Source organism: Equus caballus, chromosome 15 (genome assembly GCF_041296265.1).
Source record: "Equus caballus isolate H_3958 breed thoroughbred chromosome 15, TB-T2T, whole genome shotgun sequence".
NCBI classification, from domain to species: domain Eukaryota; kingdom Metazoa; phylum Chordata; class Mammalia; order Perissodactyla; family Equidae; genus Equus; species Equus caballus.
This window is the reverse complement of record NC_091698.1, coordinates 50,449,389-50,466,200: the sequence shown is the minus strand read 5'-3', so window position 1 is coordinate 50,466,200 and position 16,812 is coordinate 50,449,389. Positions and strand designations below refer to the sequence as shown.

The following is a 16,812-nucleotide window of genomic DNA, read 5'->3' as shown; positions in this document are numbered from 1 at the left end:
AGATTGGCAACAGATGTTAGCTCAGGGCCAATCCTCCTCACCAAAAAAAAAGTGGTGTGGCTTCAGGCTAATTGCTTTAACTTCTCTGAGCATCAATTTCCTCATTTGCTGAACAGAGAAAACATGAGAATTTGAAAGGAGGTATGTAGAAGGTCCAGCAGGATGCCTGACACAAAAGGAGCTGTTAGTCGTAGTAGAAAGTAGCAGGTGTTTTAAATGTGCTAGGGGCAAACGTGCAAGAGCCAGAGCATTCTGAGGCCCCAACCATTAGCCAGAGGCAGCACTGGGAGCATCTTAGGAACTGAAGATCATCCTATATTTAAGACTTCCTTTAAGGGCTAACGTTACCTCAAGTATGTCATAAATATTCCAGGGCAAGGATTAATCTATCCGGTTCTCTACATTCCACTATGCAGAAAGAGGGGCTTAATGCTTGATTTAACTCATGAAGATACCCAAAAAGTAAGCAGTATAAACATTAGACATTCTAAATGTACACAAAGAGGTATTTCAAGAAGAACACTCACTTTTCAATTCAGAAAAACATAACTTGTGCAAATGAACGAATCCGCTAACCAAGAAGGGCCAGATTATGAGCACGTCTGTCTCTCTTGTTTGGAATTACTATGCCTTGTGAGATCCAGCCGTGTTCGTAGTATCTGATTTTAACATGGCAACTCTCTCCTATTCTTGTTTCTTCTGTTTAAGGCAACATATTGAATCTCTTGGGAGAAACTCATCCTGTATCTGCTCAGTTGAAAACATGAGGGTGCGCATTCTGAGCTACATATGCTCAGGTCCGAGTTTCCAGGGAAACAAGACTGTTCATCTATCTACAAAAATGAACTGATGAGTCACTTTCAGCCTGTTACAAACCTTGATTCTGAATCAAATTCCAATGTAGAGTCTGAAAAATGTCAATGTCTTGTCCTTTGTGCCTAGCAAACCCCTGATGCTGTGGAGGCTGGCCGCTGGGCAGGCATTCACTGAGTTATCTCACTGTTGTTTTCCTCTGAACTGTTAGTGAAATACTGCCAGTGATAGCCACCTCCACACTGCACCTACGTGCAAACGGCCTTTGTTTCTATCAGTAAAGCCAGACGAGAGCCATGTGCATTTAGAATGTGCCGGGCCCACCGTGTGGGAGGGGGCACCGTGGTCCTCCCTTGTCTAGCAGCGGCTACTGGCTCTCAGGTTCACACACTGCACCAAGCAAAGAGCAATGGGACATCCTACCTCCAAACTTCCATTAGCGTTTGAATCCTAGTGGTTGATGGCATTTCTAAAGTTCTTGAATCTGAGACTTACTGCCCATTCTTGAGTATTTACTAATCAAACTACTTTAGATGTGCTACTTTGTTTAACAATCAAATCAGACCTTGAGGTAGATATCAGTATTATCTTCAGTCTCTAGAAACTGAGGCACAGAGAAGTTAAGCCATTCCCCCCAAGGTAACAGTTTGTAAGTGGTAAAGCTGGTGTTTGAACCCTGGCTGTGTCGCCTCCATCTCGTACTCTTAGCACTTTATTCCCTCTTCCAGGAAGTTGGCCATTCTGTTTTTCTCTGAGTTTCAAATGAGTATGCCCATTCATTTGTTTGTTCATTCGCTTCTTCAGCAAAGATGTACCAGGCACCTATGCTAGACCCTCTGGATATGGTAGCAAACAAGAGAGAGGGACTCCCTCATGGAGCTCACATGTTGTGGAGGGGACGAGTAAGCGACCACAAACAAGACAGAGACTGTGGTTTGAGCAGGTGATTTGGAAAGGACCATGGCATATGCAAGGTACAGAAAGGGGACAAGACAAGGCAGAGGCAGAGAAAGGCCAGATCGTCCTGGACCACAGAGAGCAGACTGGATTTTATTTTAGGTGAAGCAGTAGTTATTGAAGATCATATTTGATGTAAAGTTGTCCTCTGTTCCTATTGCAAAGAAGCTATGTGGATAGGTATGAAATAGACCTGTGTGTCAGAGGTAGAAAAATGCATACAACTCCCAGCCTCGATTATATTTTTCTGGAATGGCTTCAATTACATATAGCGAACATATTTCAATGCTCTTAAAAGACTAAAATTAGCTTTTCTATTATTTATTTCTTTTTGGTTAAGGAGAAAATACATTGACTAAGAAAGTATGCTAACATGCAGGAGTGGAACCAAACAAGAGGCAGAAAAAAAAAAATTAAAAAGGACCTGTTGAACAGGCACCAGCCTAAAGCGAGTACCCGTGAGTGAACTAGGTATGGCCCCTCAGCCTATCATCACACTTGGAAGCCCCTCCAGGGAACCCGACCCACTGCTATGAAAAATCCATAGTGCCCAGACTCTGTGGGATATGCTCTTGCTTTCTTTCACGTCTGTATGTCTGTGCCTGGCACAATATCTTATCTAGCATTTGTTCACCATAATATTTGTAGGAGGAGGGAAGGAAGAAAGAAAGGAAGAAGAGAGAGAGGGAAAAAGAGAAGGAGAGAGGAAAGTGGAAGGTAAGAAGGAAACATCACTATTGGTTAGCAGCTGACATCTTTACCTCTTGGTTTTGAATCTTCTCGGCTGGTGCTTTATTCTCAGCACTCCCTAACCCATCTTCCTAGGATAAAAAAAAACATCCAACATGACACTTCCAAAAGATTAATATTTTCATTTCAACATTTCTGAAAGTATTTCAATGAAATTGCTTTCAAATGGTTTATTTTATATTAGATCATTGAGAGATAGATTAATGTCATAAACGTAGGTAGTAGCAAGCAATATTTTTGTCTCCTATGTGCACATACTGTATATTTCATAACCTCTGATAACTTAAAGTCACTAATTTAAGTCAAATTAGGGAAAGGGCAGTATAATAATTGCTATATTTCCTCTCCTTCTTGATAACAAATGAGGCTTTTTTTCCTCCACCAGTATATAATAGTGTGCTTTTTCTTTGGCTGAGATATAATAGCACTGCTCTACACGAACAAAAATATTTTTACTGGCTATGTTATTACTGAGAAATGCATTGGGAAAATGTAAAAATATTTCACCTTTATGTTGAAGAAAATAAACACAGTGGATTAAATAAAATTTTCACAGCTCTTGACACGTGCCATGTGTAATGCTTGGTAAACGTCAAAGAGCTTGGCTTCTTCTGAGAATCATAGACTAGAATTAGAGGGGATCCTGAGTATTTATTGATCCACGATCCCAACCCAGCTCAGCACATTGGGCAAATGGGACCTAAAGATGTTGAAGGACAGTCCAAAGTTTGTGTAATTAATTGAAGAGCCAGGACTGGATCCAGCCCATTGTTAAACCCACCACACAATGCTGCCTCCGTGATGCCGCACTGCACACTGTTGGAAGTCAGCCTTACGCATGAGAAGCCACGGCTCCTGAACCGACAGGACTTCAAGTCCTGACTCACACTCTGACCACGTCTGTGAGCCTGGACAACATATTTTAACCTACGCAAGCCTGAGTTTTTCTATAAAAAGGAAATTTAATAGTGCCAACCTCAAACATTTGTTTGAATATCAAATGAAATAATTTAAAGTACTGACACATCGTGTTAAATAAATGTCTATGACTACTATTATTATTTATTATTATTCAAACATGAGACACGTGAAACCCTTAGTTTTGCTGATAATTTTTGACTACACTTATTTGCTAAAATGAGAATTCTAACTTCTTATATACACACATAAAACTCTGCTCAGAAAGCTTCTAAGTTGATTGTCTGACTCTAATGATCTAAATATTAAGTATACTTTTTGACAATTTTTCAAAGTCAAATAAATTCAAAAAGGTATTGCTAAGGCAATACACTTGAGATAAACAAGAGTTGACCCTTGCCTTCAGAGAGCTTAGAATCCAGTGGAGGAGAAAGACATGAATAACAATGAGGCTTATAAAAGACAGAATGTGGTGTACACACTGTAAGAGAAGTGACAGAGGGGCTTTGGGAACAGAGTAGGAGGAAGGAATTCAGGTGGAGGAAAGCAAGACAGTCTTCATGGAGGAAATAGCATTTGATCTGAGTCCTGAAAGGATGTGGAAATTAGAGAAAATGATGTGGGCAAAGACCCAAGCTGCAGGTCCACTGTGTTCCAGACATCCCCAAGTTGTGTGTCCAAGGATTGTAGAAATCCCATGTTCCTCAGAAACACAGGGGATATTGGCAAATGCTGAAGAGCACTGTGTGGCTGAGTCATAGTGTGTGGGGGAGGTAGAAACACTAGAGGTGAGTAAAATATGAGGCTGGAAAAGTGGGTTTGAGCCTGAAAACCATCATGGTGAGACATGCAGACTCTGGAATGCCAGACCACGTGAATCCCAGCTCTGCCTCTCTGGAGCCATGTGGGGTTGGCAAATGACTTAACCTCTCTATGCTTCAGTTTCCTCTCTTATAACATGAGAATAACAATAGTGCCTACCTCTTAGTGTGGCTGTGAGAATTTAATGAGTTACTATCCGTAAAGCACCTAGACCAGGAGCTGGGATACAGTTAGAGTTCAGAAATTGTTAGCTATCAAGATCACTGTCATCACTGTCACCATCATCATCATCATCATCATCACCACTGGAGAGATTTAGATACCGTATTAGAGACTGAAGATCCACAGAGAAACAATCATCCAAAGATGCATATTAGTCAAAGCACTACTTTACGAAGATGATTTTGGTGAGCTGCATATACTTAGTGACTTGACATCAAAAATGTATGTGACTCGTAATTATCACTAGAAATATAGGAAATCTAGGTTACAGAAAAGATCGATTTGCCTGGTAAATTAAAGACTTATGTTACAGTCCAGTACAAATTTTGTTTGAATTTTTTATTTTTTAACTATATAAGCGGTAGATAAATGCATTTTGGTTGTATGGGAGCAAACAGAGTAAAAACTTGAAGTTTCTCTTCATCCTCCTGTCTCCCAGCTCCCAGGATCACTTCCATCTTATTGGTTGTTAAGAATTTAGACTAGTGTTCCAAGTTTTTTACACAATTACAAGTGTGTATAACCTTTAAGCTTTTTAAAACTGTACCTTTTTTCAATTTTCCTTTCATTTAACAATACGATCGAAGATCTTTCTATGTAGTATAATATATCTATCTCACCCTTTTTACTGCTGCAGAATATTCCAAATATTGCTATTCCCTCCCTTATTTCATGAATCATTCTATTCATGAACATTCAGTTTATTTCCCATTTTTTTCACTTTTATAAACAAGGCTACAGTGGACTGTTCTACGTATATTTTTGTGGACATGCATAATCAGATATCTCTGTAGGACAGATACTCATGAGGGGAATTGCTGATCCAAAGAACACATTCTTAAATTTTATTAGAGCCTGCCATATGGGTCTCTGAAAAGTTGGTACCAATTTACATAACCCTCAAAAATGAATGAGAGTTCTTTAACAACTCAAATTTTAAAAGTAATAATAAAGTCCAAATTCCAGACTAATGATATAAGTGATTTGTTATCCTAGATTAATGATTCTTAAACTTTTTGGAGTCACACATCCCTTTGAGAATTTGATAAAAGTTATGGATTTGCTCCCAAGAAAAGGGTGCACAGACATGAATATACTGAACTTTTATATTTCATAGTCCCCAGAAGTTCAACCCAAGATTAAGAACCTCTCTCTTCTGGAAATCAAAAGCTGTGCATTTGTGGGTGTGATGAGTGAGCACTGGCAGCCAGCCTCGGACCTCTCTGTGAACCTTGCTGAAGGTCTCCTTTGGGTCCTCTTCCTTTTCTACATACAATAAGCAGCACGACACTAGGTAGAGCAGGCTGCCGTTTACTGTACCTCCATCCGGCAGTGAAAACTCTGCTTTCACGTCTATCTTATTCAAGGCCTTTCTTCTTCAGCCCTCTTCAGCCCTCGGTGAGTGTGTGTTTGTGCCTGAGTGCGTGCATATATGTGTGTTTGCTCATGCACCTGTGCTCATGAACAATCTTTGTAGCATGTTAACATGGAATCAGGCTGACTAGGTTCGAACTTCTGACTCTAACTATCTGTGTGACCTTGGGGAAGTCATCTAACCAGAGAGGCCACCACTGGCTGATAGAACTTTCTGCAATGATTGAAATGTCCTATAATCTGTGCTGTGCGATACAGTAGTTGCTAGCCATATGTGACGATTGGTCACTTTAAATTTGGCTAATGTTACTGAGGAATAAAACTTCTAATTTTTTTATTCTAATTAATTTAAATTAAAATCACCACATACTGCTAGTGGCTACTATAATGGACAGTGCAAATCTAGTGCCTTTGTTTTCGTGTCTGCCAAATAGGAATAATAATGGTTCCTACTTTATAGGAGTATTGTGAGGAATAAATAAATTAAATATATGTAAAGTACTTAGGGCATCACCTGGCACATAGCAAATGCTACATAATTGCACATTGAAATTACTATTATTGATCATCAATTATGTACAAAAGGCCATATTAAGGTTATTGGAAGAAAAACAGATATGATATATAGTTCCCACACTCAAGGAACTTAAAATCTCATTGAGGAGACAGTACATTCATATCTATATTATAAATAGAAAGAGGGAGTCAGTAACACAAATGTTAAGTGATATTTCCAGTCAAAAACTTGAGCAATGTGTGCCAAAATAATACTGAAGTAAGACATAATAAACTGAATCCCTTTGTGGAAGCATTGTGAATTGAGCTCTCAAATGGAGGTTTGAAAGATGTGTCAGAGTTATTTAGTCAGAAAGTGAGGAACAAGTTCAAAAACTAAGGCTGGAGGCGGAAATGATAAAGGTTCATCAGAGGATGCAGAGTAGGCCTGTGTGGCAGGAAGGTTAATGGAGGCATCTACTGAGCATTCAAATTGGGTTGTACAACTGCAGTCAGCTGACCAGAGGTCTTCAATGGCAGGATGAGATGAAATTTCATTTGTCTGACAAAAGAAAAATTTGTGAAGCTTTGAGCGTAGGCACGGTAGAAGCTTTTAGAATCAAGAAGCAGGAGAAAGGAGAGGCAGACTGCAGCCATTGAGAGGCTATGTCAGAAAAGGAGGGTCAAGCAATAGGGGGGCCATGGGCTGGCAATGGATGTTTGCTTGTCGTGAAGGTCACCTTCAAATTTCCTCGCATATAGCCTTTCCTCATTCCCTCTGTCAGAGAATAGAAAACCCCTTCGTACCAACCCTGTCTGCGATCATCCTTCAAGCTTCCTCGGAGGCTGGCTGTCTTCCTTGGTCTCCTCTCTCAAGCACCGACTTTTTCAATGTTTTCTTGTTTCTGCCGTCGTTTGGCTGTTTGGTCATCAAAGTAATAAGTACTCATTATAGAAAAATTTTAAAGTACTGAAAATGTTAAAAACGCAGAAAAAAATACATACACCCACCATCAAAATCATCTTCGGTCTGATCTTAACACAGCTTACAGAATTCTTCTTGCATTTTTAATGCTTTTCTTTTCTGAAATGCTGGGACCAGGACTGTGCCTTTGACAACATGCCAAACTAGTGCTTTGCAACTGACAGAAGTTTAGTACGCGTTCGTTCAGTGCACAAAGAAGGGTGGAAAGTTACCGAGAATTTCATATGCCACAACTGACTTTAAAAGTATGGCAAGTCTCTTCTAAATACTATACGATGAGTCACTCTGGGAAATCCCTGCCTATTGCAAACACTTTATCACTTCTTCCCTAATGTCTAAATTACGCAAAAGCTCTGTTAACTAAATACATAAACTAGGCGAGTGAAGATGCCCACACCCTTTATTCATACTCTACTCATGCCAACTAATCAAGCCGGTGGCTGAGTGACTTACAGGACACTGAGTATTGACGAACACACCCTCGCCGTGGATAGTCCTACATGCTCTGTTGAGTTTTATGGTTGATGGCTATTAAAAAATCACTGGACTAGACAAGTCCGCCAAAACGAGGAAGCTCGTTTATAGCTAGAGACCCAAGGCACTAAACTCAAACCCAAGATCTTGCTTCATTCAAGTCAAAAAGCGCCAGAGGATTAGGTGTGGGTCCTGCATTCTTGGTCACAAATTCAAAGTTACAAGTTTGGTTCTGCCCATAGGTTTTAGTCACCCTATAAAACTGAGATGAGCTTGGAAGCACTTTGTCCTATCAGAGCTTTCGATCAACAGACCTATCAAACATTAGACAAATTTGTGATGACTTTCAAGAGGGCAGCTAATAAACAAGATAAAATCTTCCTTTTGTGATATTCGGTGGGGAGCATAGCCAAAACCTAGACTTACATATTAATAAAAGAGAGTCATTTAGTTTATTATAAAGGTACGCCAGGTTGTTACAGCAAACATTAAATATGGGAAAATCAATAAACTGAAGGATTTTATTTAATCACTTTTATTTGCAGAGAGCTTCAACATCTGCAATTTTTTTTTAATTTTGAATAATTCTTGAATAGATAAAACAACAGAGTCTATGTGTCTAACTCAAACAAAAGAGGTAATTATCAATATGTGCCAGAATTTAGTGCACTACAACACTATTATATGGGATCACATATATCACAAGTTATATGTTATATGTGATATAACATATATAATTGTAGAATATATTTGACTTGTTTAAATTAGCCTTGTCCCAGTTAAAGAGATTTTGTTGCTTTTGCATTTTAATTCTACTATTTCATCTCTGACCCTTTTTTTTGGTGAGGAAGATTGGCCCTGAGCTAACATCAGTTGCCAGTCTTCCTCTTTTTGCTTGAGGAAGATTGTCACTGAGCTAACATCTGGGCCAATCTTCCTCTATTTTATGTGGGATGCTGCCACAGCATGGCTTGATGAACAGTGCTAGGTCCTGGGCCACCAAAGTGGAGCATGCAAACTTACCCACTACACCACCAGGCCAGCCCCTCTGACTTTTTTGTGGCGTTTCTTCCTCCTTCTACTTTCAACCTCCTGAACCTACAATGATTCTCTATTTCTCCATGTTTAACACTTTATGAAATTTTTCTAATTGATTCTTAAGGACACTACGTACCACAACCACAACTTCATTTCTAAACTGATTTTCCATTTTTTCCCAGCATTCAATTTGCCGCAGTCAAGGCTACCTCATCTATCTTTCTGGTCTTTCTAGCCCCTTTAGTACATAGGAGCTTTCTCTTATCTAAATTCCCATTTCCCATAGACTCATCCTCATCCAGTTAGCTAATTGCTTCACAGGGTTTCATTTTCTTGTCTTGCTTGTTCTGAGATATAATTCACATACCATACAATTCATCTTTCTAAAGTATACAGTTCAGTGGTTTTTTACTATATTTGCCAAATTGTGCAACCGTCATCACTACCTAACCCCAGAACATTTTCATCATTCCAAAAAGAAACCCCACAACTATTAGCAGTCACTCCCTAGTCCTCTCTCCTCCCACCCCCTGAAAACCACTCATCTACATTTTGCCTTTAGGGATTTGCCTATTTGGGATATTTCATATGAACAGAATCATACAACATGTAGTGTTTTGTACCTGGCTTCTTTTATTCAGCATAATGTTTTCAAGGTTCATCACGTTATAGCATGAATCAGTACTTCATTTCTTTTTATGGCTGAATAATATTCCATTGTATAGAAATACCACATCTTGTTTATCCATCATCAGTTGATGGACATTCAGTTTGTTCCATGAATAATGCTACTATGGACATCCATGCACAAGATTTTGTATGGACATATATTTCAGTTCTTTGGGGCATATACATAGGAGCGGAATTGATGTATTATACAGTAACTCTATGTTTAACTTTCTGAGTAACTACTAAATGGTTCTCCAAAGCGGCTGCACCGTTTTACATTCCCACTAGCAATGTATAAAGGTTCCAATTTCCTCACATACTCACCAACACATGGTAATGTCTATCTTTCTGCTTATAGCTACCCTCGTGAGTATGAAGTAATATTTCACTGTGGTTGTGATTTTGATTTCCCTAATGACTAATTATGTTGAGTATCTTTCGATATACCTGTTTGGACACTTGTATGATATCTATGGAGAAATGTCTACTCAAATCCTTTGCCCATTTTTAAATTGGGTTATCCTTTTTTATTGTTTAGCTGTAAGAGTTCTTTACATATACTGTATACTAAACCCTTATCAGATATATGATTTATAAATATTTTCTCCCATTCTGTGGGTTGTCTTTTCACTCTCTTGACGGTGTCCTTTGAAAGGTTTTTAATTTGATGAAGTGCAATTTATCTATGTTTTCTTTGGTTGCTTGTGCTTTTAGTGTTTTATTGAAGAAACAGTGGCCTAATCCAGGGTCACAAATATTTACACCTATATTTTTCTAAGACTTTTATAGTTTTAGTGTTACATTTAGGTCTTTGATTTGTTTTGAAGTAATTTTTATAAACAGTATGAGGAGTCCAACTTCATTGTTTTGCATGTGGATCCAGTTGTCCTGGCACTTTTTGTTGAAAAGGCTATTTTTCCCGTTTCATTGTCTTGTCATCCTTGTAGAAAATCAATTGACCATAAATGTTTATTTTTGGACTCTCACTTCTGTTCCATTGAGCTATATATTTATTCTTATGCCAATACCACACAGTCTTTATTATTGTAAGCTGTACAGTAAGTTTTTAAATAGCAAGTATGAGTCCTACAACTTTGTTCTTTTTCAAGATTGTTTTGGCTATTCCAGGTCTCTTACGTTTCCATATGAATTTTAGGATCAGTCCATCAAGTTACTCAAAAAAGGCAACTGAGGTTTTAATAAAGATTGAATATGTTGATCAATTTGGGGAATATTGCCATCTAAATATTAAATCTTATAATCCATGAACATGGATGTCTTCCCATTATTTAGGTCCTCTTTAATTTCTTTTAACAATGTTTTATCGTTTTCAATATACAAGTCTCACATTTCTTTTTTTAAAAAATCATTATGGGCTTTAGTTTTGAATCTATAATTCAAGTTTAAGCTTCTCCATGGCCAGAACCATGTCTTCTATCGTTTCTAAATCCATTGTGCAATCATTAGCTCTTACACCAATTTTTTAAATTTAGAATAAATACATTCCACAAAAATTAACTGCTTCTTTCTAAAATATGACATTCCATACCCAACACCATATGCTTTCTTACTTCCATGTCTTTGCTCATTCTTCTTCCTATTTAAAATGACTTCTCCTCAACTGTGCAGGCAGAATCCTTCAGATTTCTAAGATCTAGGCCTACTGTTACCTTCTTTGTGAAACACTCCCAGCATTTCCTCTTCCTCTCAATATTTTATTCCCTCCTCAAATACATCTAATTGCATTGGATCTGTATGATAGTTATTTATGTGTTTGTTATTGTTACTTCTGGATTATGAGCAAATTTTAGGGCTCTTCCTAGTCATCTTTCTAGTCCCACATACCTTAACCCACTACTTCCAAATTAAAATTGTCCAGCTTGTGTCTAATGAATCAATCTGAATAGGAGTCTAATGTCTGCATCTTTGATCATTAAATCAGTTAAAAGAAAAATCTTAACTTTTGTTATACTTCAATCATGTTAGTCAAAAATAGATTGAAAGCCTGCTACATATAATTTTAAAGTTGCATCTTTTTTTTTTACCCAGAACATGTCTATTTGGAGGATAGTTTAGACCAGGTATTGGCAAACTTTTTCTGTAAAGGGCCAGATAGTAAACATTTTAGCCTTTGTGGGTTATATGATCTCTTTCATATCTATTCAATTCTGTCATTGTAGTGCAAACGTAGACGTATACAATATGTAAGTGAGTGTCTATAGCTACATTCCAATAAAACTTTATTTACAAAAACAGGCAATAGACCAGATTTGGCCCTGGGGTTTTGTCAACCTCTGGGTAAGATCATGAAGAACTCTGCCCCAGCACATTTGCTGACTTGTATTATGAGTTTCATGTAACTGTGTTATTGATGTATTATTCCCCCCTGTAGAGTGATGAGAGAAGAATTATAAACCCTGACATAGAAAAAATGTTCAAGTCAAATTTCAAGTCGATTTTTTTAGAAACAGGACAGGGACTTTATAGAACACAACAGCAAATTAAAATGCTTAAGCTGCTTATTAGACCAAATGTGTTCCATTTGGGATATAAACCAGGAACACAGAAAGTAAGGAAAAGAGCTCTTAGCTCTGTTTTCCATTTGGCAAAACAATATAAATGACTCAGCCAGTATGTCAGCTATGTTATAGCATGCTTTACTAAGGTCTTTTCTCTTCTTTAGAAGAAAAGTTAATACCAATAATTCATTTTAATATCAAATTTCATAACTTGATATCAAAAATTACTCTGAGATGTCGTGATGTTTTATTGCTTTGTTTTGTGTTTTTTAAGAAAGCGTTTCTTTGCTTCTTTTTTTTTCTTTTTTTTTGAAAAAATGGCACTTGCCAAGCCTCCGAGTGATGGATGGCAGATAAGTTTTCACCAGTTCACAGGATTTAGTGGCTAAGGGTGAGACACACAAACTGATTCCAGCAAGAATATGACACTGGAGAGGAAATCTATGGGATGACTGGCAGGATCTACGCCAATGATCCTGAGGTAAATGCTTTACGGGGAATTTGACAAGACTAAGTCCCTCAAGGGCAGGGCTCACTTCTAAGCCACTCAGTCCCCTGTGCCTAGCACAGCTCCTGTTAACGCAGTCAACAGCCCACTCATGTTTGGTAAACTGGATCAAACTCCAGTTTCTACATTTAGTATGTCAACACATATTGAAGTTCTCCTGAGTGAAAAGCTCTATTCAAGGTATGGTGAATAAATTATAAAAATGAAATGTCCTTGGTCAAAGGAAATTACAATCCAATGGTACAGAAAAGAACAGCGCAGGAGAACACTTCACACTACTAGATAAATGTATTGGCTTTTCTAATAACAATAAAAAAATTCTGAACGATTGTTTTGTGATTTTAAGGCACTGGTGCATACAGTTTTTCTTTACGCTCCCAAGAAACTAGGAAGAAGGTCTGGTATTATTGAATCCATGGGACATGTTAATTCCAGAGCTAGGATAACAACTTACATGCTTTTTTCTTTCTATGTCTTTGCTTCTTTTTTGTGGCTGGTCCTTGGTTGACTACTGCAAGTTCTGCTAGTTTAAAATAGTTGAGACTTACACTTTATCCACATGAACAAATTCTCTCTAACTTTGTCTGTGTTCTCGTTCAAATCATTATTCTATTCTTTGACACAAATGTTTAGATCCAGAAGTGGGGGGTATACTGGAAAGATTGCAGGAATGTTTTCAGACTATTTTCTAAATGATGTGCCTGCCTCCTTGTTCCGAAAGCAATAGAACCGGAGACAAGTGCTTTGATGATTTATAAATAACTCTACAATTGCAGGACAATCTTTAATTTTTTTGTGATGACATTATTAACTTAAAGTCCAAGAAAAGCTTTGTTATTTTATTAACACTTTCATCCTAGCCCTTTGTATGTGCCCTGTAATTTTTATACTATTTATAATAAAACATATGATATACTTTCTTTTCTATACATGTTACTCAATCCGATGTCAGAAAGCTTCAGCATGTCTTAATTTTTGAAGTCAAAGCTTATGGGAAATACTACCAATTTCCAGTGACCTGATAATACCAAGGAAAACAGCATAAATGCGTGTCTTGGAGGTAAGTGGATGCTAGTGTAGGCCCTGCAAGTTAAAAGCAACATTTTATAATCTCGGCAAGATGTAATGGGTAGTCAAAGTAATGAAGCTAACCCAGGCGTAATGATTAATCTCTGTGTGAGTCACGACCCTGGCAGCTGCATTCTAAATGAACTGCAATCTATATAATGCATTCTCAGGAAGACCAGACAACAAGAAGTTGCATTAGTCCATAGTGCAGATGGTCAGACTGCATGTAGAAACATACTCAGCTCTGGCCTAAAAGAGCAGAGGTCTAGGTTGAGCAATATTCATAAAAGGACAGTGAGATATCACAGATGTTTACTGGCTCCAGTTTATCAAAACAGAATGTGGAATTAACCCTTACCTGCTTTGACTAACCAGCGGTGAGCTGGAATATTTAATACAGGTTCCATGGGACAGGTAACACTGAGCGGGACCTTGTAAGATGGGTGGGAGAAGAAATGCCATTCCAGGTAAGAGATATAACATGAACAAAGCTATCACAGCAGGAATTCACAAGGCAAAGTGACTATCCAATTGTATTCCCTTGGCAAGTACATTTTAAGGAAGTTAAAATTAAATCCTAAAATATAATTGACATATGTCCATAAAATATAATGGACCTGAAGGGGAAATGGAAAATTAAAGATGTTGTGAGTAGTTATCTTTAAGAGCAAAAGTTGTATGTTAGAGCTTCAATTGTTGCATGAAATTTTGAATATCCTATTTTCTTAGTGGGAACTTAAACCTGCCTCTGATTTGGTGCAGATAATAAGGATGACATTGCTTCTGATCAAGCTCAAAAATTTGATGAGACCTTCATAAAACGTGACTAACAAAAATATAGAATAAATAATAATAACAAAAATATACAAGGGATTGATTCTATGCATGTATTATTTTAAGCACTTTATATACAGTAACTTCTTTATCCTCACCATACCTCTATGACATTGGTATTATTGTTATCTTCATTTTACAGATGAAGAATTTGAGGCCCAGAGAGGTCAAGAAATTTGACTAGTTACATAGCTAGTAAGTACTGGCACCAGGATTCAAACCCAGCTGGTCTGGCTCCTGAACTTATGTTTATAACCATTATGATATCCTACATCGTAGAGTCAATGTAAGGGGGCATCCTTTGATTAGAACCCAGAGGTAAGTTCTTGGGGGAGGCACACCCTTCAAGAGAACTGGTGGTAAGAGGCCTGAGTCCCAGTGAATGGCTGTGGCCACTGTGTTATGAAGTTCCCTCTAGAAATTGTTCAAGGCCGTATCCTTGATAGAGATGTGCTTACATATGAGAGGCCTGACTTTCACGTGGAACCATGTCGTCTCCAGGCCCACTAGGCTGTGCAGATTTTCCTTTTTGGCCTCTCCAGGTACTAACGGCCCATGTCAACAGACACATTCTATCTCTTTACTTCCCCTCTTCACTCCCTCTCTCAGTATCTGCCCCACCTAAGTTTGGGAAGGGAAGTGAACAAGGATATGCAGCTAGTCTGCTTGCTAAACTCAAACCTGACTCCTCTGGTTTTTACTTTCATTGAAAAGCCAAGAACTCTGTGGTTTCACAAACATTTCACCTTGAAGACCCAGGAAAGACTCAAGAGCGACTCGCTAGGGATCATAATCTGGACCAAAGTCCCCTCCCAACAATATTAATTCATTCCCTCTAATGGTTGCATGACAGTCTAAGGTCACTCCTAAAACACGTCAGCTGCTCCTCAAGCTGACTGAGGTATGTGTCATTGGAGACTCCTGTTAAAAGTCCCAAGTACTTCTCACTCGGACCAGGGTGTCAGAGGTAAAAAGTCCATGAGGGTTTTATCTACTGATCCAGTCAAGCCCCTCCACACCCAACACACCCTCCAGATGGCAAGTTGTCTGTGCTGGAGTTACTGTTAGAAGATGTTCAAACGCTCATTGCAAAGATGACACACTTTCCTTGTAGCTCATTTTACTAAATTAAAAACATTAAACATAAATGTCTCTTGAGGTGCTTTTTTTCTCCCTCAAAAATTATTTCTCTGAATTAAAATGTGTTTATACAATTTCATATCAGAATTAAGCAATCCCTTCTTTTTTCACCTGCCAGTGGATGTCTGAGTGCACAGACAGCCTTGCCAAGAGCAGGAGGTCCCCAGGGTTACTCGTGTAATTTCTTTGACTCTGGGGTGCTCAAGCACAGAATTGCCTACAATCAATTTGCTTTCACATCCTGGCATTAAACTCACTGTATATAAAAGTATCACAAGTATTTTCAATATAATTCTAAGTAGCAGTGATTTAAAAGGCTTTTTATTGTAATGAAAAAACTTACAAGGCATAGTAAAAGCTGCACAGTCTATTTGACTGAAGCCGATCAAACACATGTACGATTCTCCATAACTTCAAAATGGGGAAAAATGACTTAAAAATTAAGAAGGACAATTGATAGGAGTCATTTTGGTGTCTGACAGATGAAGCAATAAACCTGAACAATATTTTGACCTCCTAGTTTCTAAAAATATAGAATGAATCATAATTTACCTTAGTGCTATGGAGAAACATATTATTTTCAAAGATGTAGCTGCAGATATAAAAATATAGGTATTGATATAACAATCTTCTAAACATACAGCTATTTTTTTAAGGGGAAACCAAAAGACTTTCAATAAAATATATATCTTTAGTTATCATGAGTACAGATGATGTCTACCATTAATGTTTGATTAGAAGCCAACGAGCATGACTTAGGCAGCAACGGCCACTGCTATTCCAAATGATCATCATTAAAATCCAGGTACACACAATGCCCTTGAACCTGAATGTAAATATAATATAAACATGAAATTATTATTATAACTGCAATGCAGCTCCTGACACATAGTAGGTCATCAATAAATATTTGTTGAATTAATGAAACAATGAATAATGAATAAATGAGTAACATATCCAGAGGCAAGCCACTTTCCTATGCTATTTTAATTGAGTCATTTTCATTTTTACCTTTAAGAGAAATGAGTAAAGCAAATCAGAAAATTGAATTACAATCTGTGGCTTGATAGCTCTCTGATATTCTCAGGCCTTCTGGACTACCAAAACCATCTCTTCTGACTTAGAACTCAACCTTTGGTTCAAAGTCCTCCCAGTGTTTACAAAAAGGCAGAGCCCCCCCCCTCCCACGGCAACCAAATGGCATGTCATTGAATCCCCTAAGAGTT

At 37.9% G+C, this 16,812-nt stretch overlaps 1 long non-coding RNA gene across 1 annotated transcript in view; it reads right to left on the bottom strand.

The window, feature by feature from the left end:
* Positions 1-2,531: 2,531 nt before the first annotated feature.
* The window catches only part of LOC138917846 (uncharacterized), a 93,249-nt gene continuing 78,968 nt past the window's right edge, over positions 2,532-16,812 (bottom strand). The window contains exons 3-4 of the long non-coding RNA XR_011426407.1: positions 7,163-7,270; positions 2,532-2,591 (exon numbers count right to left, since the gene is read on the bottom strand). This is a non-coding gene — a long non-coding RNA (uncharacterized lncRNA). The remainder of the gene's footprint in view (positions 2,592-7,162; positions 7,271-16,812) is intronic.